This window comes from Carlito syrichta, unplaced genomic scaffold, assembly GCF_000164805.1.
Source record: "Carlito syrichta isolate Samal-C Ts95f unplaced genomic scaffold, Tarsius_syrichta-2.0.1 Scaffold314050, whole genome shotgun sequence".
Lineage (NCBI taxonomy): Eukaryota > Metazoa > Chordata > Mammalia > Primates > Tarsiidae > Carlito > Carlito syrichta.
The window spans coordinates 68,665-74,405 of record NW_007258146.1 but is presented as its reverse complement, the minus strand read 5'-3'; the positions used below and the strand labels follow the sequence as shown (position 1 = coordinate 74,405).

Genomic DNA, 5,741 nt, shown 5'->3' with positions numbered 1-5,741 from the left:
CTCTCTCTCCAGTCGGCCAGGACCGGACGTCCCCAGACCAGACGTTAAAGAGTTTGTCAAATGAATTTTGATTTTGCTCAAGGAAAGAAAGATTCATCTAAGTTGTAACAGTGAATGAAACACCTTTTGAAGTCCACAGTTCCACAATGATGAAAGGTTTTCATTAAAAGTCTTCTCCTGACAGAGGTTTAGTGAGGACGAACCCCGCCCAGCGGCTCCAACGCCATAGAAGCAAGAAACAAACAACCCCGCCCCTGCGCCGCCCAGACACCGGCTGCCAAAGGCCCCAGCAGAAACTGACCATTTCCCCCCGTTAATATATGGGTATCTTTCTGAAATGCCAACCAGCCCGCGAGGGATCATCTTACACTAACCCAAGGCTCCGCTTTGCCCCTGTCTTCCCTCCCCGGCCCCCCAGCTCACCCGCCGCCCCCCTTTTTGGGCGACTCCTCCCCTCCCTGTCCCCGGAGAACGACGCCAGCAGAGAAGGGGCCTCTCCGTGTCCACGAATACGGGGCGCACGTCTACAAGGGCCGAGCAGGCGGCGCCACCATCGCCTTTCGCTGTCCCAGACCCTTCCATCACGACAGATGGGCTGCTGGCGGTCCCCAGAGTCTCTCGGGGAACAACCCACCCCCTCCCGGCGCCGCCTTTGTTCTTTCCGGGGTGCTCCTGCGTCCTGGGCGCAGTCATGGCCGGATTCTGAGCCCCGCGCTGCAGCGGCGCCGAGGCTTAAGGATTTGGGGCAGACAATGCTAAACCTCACCACACGGCATATGGCTACCCTTTCCCAAAGAGGTTACAAAGGAAAAGAGCTTTAAGGCTTTTCCAAGTAGAACCTGGGACACTGACTCCACCCAACGGCCACGAAGAGCCGAAGAGAAAACATTCTCACCATGGTTGCTGCTTCGCGGCTGCCGAGCGGATGGCGGAGACGAGGAGAGGTTGTTGCTTCTTACAGCGCGACTCTTAGGCGGTCGATGTAAGAGAACCTGCGGCACATGGGCGGATGCGGCTCCCTATATACAACTCGGTCACCATGGGGATGGGCCGGGGCCTTTTCCTGTTGGTCCAGACCCCTCGCTCTGCCCAGAGAAGCCAGGACAGGAGAGTGGTGATTGGTGCAAGCGACATGGGATGAGGTAATCTCTCCCCCACCCCTTTTTCCCTAGCATCCAAAGACTGTTTGCATCCTTCAGACAAAGAGACCGAGCAAAAGCAGTCAGCCGAGCATCCATTAACGGGTGCGGTTGGGGAGGGGCCGAAAGGGAAGAAAGGAATGTGGCTGCATGATTTTTATATTGCTTAAACCTCACTACAGTTAAAGTCATCTGTGTAAGGTTTTTTTTTTCTCTACACTTTATCACAGGATTATGTTGAGATGAAATATTTAATGGAAAATTGCTGCCAGCACCCCCCCTTGTATATTAAACTCTACTACATTTAGTTAGGGTTCAGCATCTTTAATTCCTTTTAAAATAAACTAGGAAAGAATATGGGAGTGATGCTCAACATGGCTTGAGTAAATGTGAATTTTTTTTTACTGGAATTACTAAATGGTTTCAAAATGGTTTCTCAGCTTGAAATAATTTATCTTCAGACTTTCTTGTGCATACACACATATAAATAGCTAGATAAAAAAGGGAAATGGAAAGAATAACCATACTAAATAAAAAAGCGAACAAATAATTCTAACGTGGCAATAATTAAGAGCTAATGAACATACAGCAGTTAAATGGTTTAGTAAAGGTATTCCTCTTTGAAAAGTCTATGTAATATATTTTGCGTGGTATATTGTCCTTAGGAATAAATCATCTTTCCTGATATAGAATTGGGAAAATACAGAGAGAAAGAATTGAGTTCAGAAGTTAGTACTACATGTGTGCAGTTATATTTCTGCATTGGACTTTTCTCTGGTAAGTAGCAAGCAATAATAATTACCAAGACACCAAATTAAAAAGGAGAGTTATATAATGTAAAAAGAAGACCATTTTGTAGAATTGCCTCTGTCCACAGACAAATGTGTAATGTTAACTCAATAACTGCATTTCATTTTTATGGAGTTCTTGTGTCGATTTGGCAAAAACCCTCCTCTGCAGTTGGTCTTCTAACTGTGGGAATTGTAGCCAGCCTCACACCGTTGCTATTTAAGTAGAGACTCTGGTGGTTGCTCAATTGCCTCTCAGGACAAAAAGGCTTTGCTTTCACCCCTAGGAAATGAATTGCAGCAACATTCTTCGCTATTTAGAAAGGCTCCATTATCAGCAATGATGGGCCGTGCAGAATAAGTCTCCAGACTTTGTACCACTTGATATTGCTGATGAAATTTCAGAGCTAAAGAGGTTTGTTTGGCATCCAAAGTTGAAAATTTGTATTTTGACAGATAATTCTTCCTTTTGGTGTTCAGCGACAGATTTTCAGGGTCTGCAGCACTATTTGCAGTGTTCTGCAGAGCCCATTCATTCCTGCTGGGCTGGCAGGCAGAGCAGGGCGTGGGAGGGACTTGAGAAGACAGCTGCTGCAGGTTGTGGTGGGACAAAGATGGCCATAGATTTTTCTAGCCTGCCATCCAGAGTTCTGCTTTATTTGTTAAAAATTGCTGCAGTAGTCTTCTCTAAAAATAAAAAATAAATTAAAAAAACCCACACACAAATCATTGTATCTATTTATCATATATTTAATAGGAAAACAATCCTCAACATCGTCTTATCTCCATCCCTTTTTTTAAATTAAAAAATAATTTTTTTTTTTTTTTGAGTCGAGTCTTACTCTGTTGCCCAGACTGGAGTGCAGTGGCATGTTCATGGCCATTGCAGCCTCAACCTGCTGGGCTCAGTTGATCCTTCCGCCTCAGTATTCCAAGTAGCTAGAACTACAGGCACATGCCACCACACCCAGCTAATAAAAAAAAAAAATTCATTGTAGTGGTGTGGTCCCACCAAGTTGCCCAGGCTGGTCTTGAACCCACAGGCTCAGGCAATCCTATCGCCTCAACCTCCCAAAGTGCTGGGATTACAGGTATGAGCCACCATGCCCAGCCATTTCCCTTTAGCAAATAAAAGTATATTTCAGTAAAGAGACAAGAGGATTGATTTTTTTTTTTTTTTTTTTTTGAGTTGGAGTCTCACTCTGTCGCCCAGACTGGAGTGCAGTGGCCGTTCCCGGCCACTGCAGCCTCGACCTACTGGGCTCCGGCGATCCTTCCACCTCAGCCTTCCAAGTAGCTGGAACTACAGGCGCGCACTACCATGCCCGGCTAATTTTTTTGATGTATTGTAGAGATGAGGTCTCGCCAAGTTGCCCAGGCGGGTCTCAAACCCGCCGGCTCAGGCAATCCACTCACCTCAGCCTCCCAAAGTGCTGGGATTACAGGCTGAGCCACCGAGCCCGGCTGACAAGAGGATTAAGGATGATTCAAATGCTTCTTTCTGAACCCAGAAGTACATTTAACAAAAATAAAAATTTAATGGCATAAGGGAGCATAAGGATTAACAAATAACCCACTCAAAATACTTTCACAATTTTAAAAAGAAAATAAATCAGACACTGCTGGACATGATAAAGTGTAGTTAAGAATTATGTCATTTCCCCTGTAGTCTCAGTTCTTTATGCAATTTCCAGAGGAGTAAATAAGAGAAGAGGGTTCACATAGTTGATTCTTTGTAATTCTATCTCAGGGCCATTCTGTTCCTTATGTAAATAAGGGTTTTTTTTTTTTTTCCTCCCTTGGACATAACTAACAACAAGATCTAGGTCAGAAATAGAGTATTTGAGCACTAATCATCTTAAATATATAAATAAGAAAAAAGGTAATAAAATAATAAATAGGAGATCAGAGGATATAACCAATCTGTTTTTTATTTTTGTTATCTAATTTAATATTATTCAAACTGCAGAAAGCAAAAAAAAATTTTTTACTAGTTCCCAGTTATTTTTACTGCCAGTTTCTTTAACTCACATCAATATACATGTATAAAGACCAGGTATAGTGGCTAACGCCTGGAGTCCCAGCTACTTGGGAGGCCAAGGCAGGAGGACAGCTTGAGCCCAGGAGTTCAAGGCTGTAGTGAGCAGCACCAGTACACCTCAGGCTGGACAACAGAGCAAGGCCCGTCTCTATTTAAGAGAATTAAAGAATTGAGTTCAGAAGCTAGTTCTCTCTCTCTCTCTCTCTCTCTCTCTCTGTGTGTGTGTGTATGTGTGTGTGTGTCTGTCTCTCTCTCTCTCCCTCTCTCTCTGTGTGTGTGTCTCTCTCTGTTTCTCTTTCTCTCAGAGTCCTGAGTATAGTGAGCCTTAGACCATCCTCAGAGGTGGTTTCTTTCTCTAGAAACTTCTAATCTAATTGAAGAATTAAGACACATATTTACATAGGGTTGAGAATGATATGTTTGTGTGTGCATGGAAAGGGACCATTGCGTGACCCTATGTATCATAACTTATGCAGGAAATAAGAGTTATCTTTTTTTTTGAGTTGGAGTCTCACTCTGTCACCCAGACTGGAGTGCAGTGGCCGCTTCCGGCCACCGCAGCCTCGACCTGCTGGGCTCCGGAGATCCTTCCGCCTCAGCCTTCCAAGTAGCTGGAACTAGAGGCGCGTGCTACCACGCCCGGTTGATTTTTTGATTTATTGTAGAGATGAGGTCTCACCAAGTTGTCCAGACAGGTCTCGAACCCACGGGCTCAGGCAATCCACTCATCTCAGCCTCCCAAAGCACAGGATTACAGGCTGAGCCACCAAGCCCGGCTATGAGAGTTATCTTAACAGGAAACTTTTTTTTCCCTGTTTCTTCACCTCATATTCATCCCTAAATTCATTCTAATCTGGATTCTGCTCCTACCATTCCTAAAGCCCCTCTGTGTTTAGACATTTTTTAGTTATTTTTGGCCTATGATAGGCTTTGTTACAATTGACTATTATCTCTTTCTGGAGACACTTCCTTCTTGGCCTCAAAAAACTACATATTCTGAGTTTCTCCCCCATGTTTTTGTGTCCAATCTTTGCTGGTTTCTCCTTCTTTCCCTAATCTTCAAATGTTGGAATTCCTCAAGGTTCAATCCTAGACCTTGGCCTCATTTTATTCTATGTGATCTTGCCCATTCTTAGTGGATGGTAACTGCATTCACTCCCAAGGCTTCTGTCACTCATTTTTTTCTTTATTTTTTTTCTTTTATTTTCCTTTTTTTTTTTGAGTCAGGGCCTCACTCTGGCACCCAGGCTGGAGTACACTGGCATAATCATGGGTCACTGCAGCCTTCCTCCTCACCTTCCAAATAGCTGGGACTATAGGTATGCACCATCATGCCTGGCTAATTTCTTTTATTTTTTTAGAGACATGGTCTTGCTATGTTGCCTAGGTTGGTCTTAAACTCCTGGCCTCAAGCAAACCATCTGCCTCAGCCTCCCAAAGTGCTGAAATTACAGGCGTGAGCTACCGCACCTGGTCAGTCACTATTTTCTTTTCTTTTCTTTTTTTTTTTTTTTGAGTTGGAGTCTCACTCTGTCACCCAGACTGGAGTGCAATGGCCGCTCCCAGCCACCGCAGCCTCGACCTGCTGGGCTCCGGCGATCCTTCCACCTCATCTTTCCAAGTAGCCGGAATTACAGGGATGAGCTACCACGCCCGACTGAATTTTTTTATTTATTGTAGAGATGAGGTCTCGCTGTCCAGGTGGGTCTCAAACCTGCGGGCTCAGACAATCCACTCACCTCAGCCTCCCAAAGACACGGGATTACAGGCTGA

General features: G+C 44.7%; 1 pseudogene across 1 annotated transcript in view; it reads right to left on the bottom strand.

Moving 5' to 3' along the window:
• The window catches only part of LOC103273446, a 4,404-nt pseudogene extending 3,414 nt beyond the window's left edge, over positions 1–990 (bottom strand). Inside the window, exon 1 of the transcript XR_002482704.1 lies at positions 804–990. The product of XR_002482704.1 is annotated as a tubulin alpha-1A chain-like (transcript). The remainder of the gene's footprint in view (positions 1–803) is intronic.
• Positions 991–5,741: the final 4,751 nt, after the last annotated feature.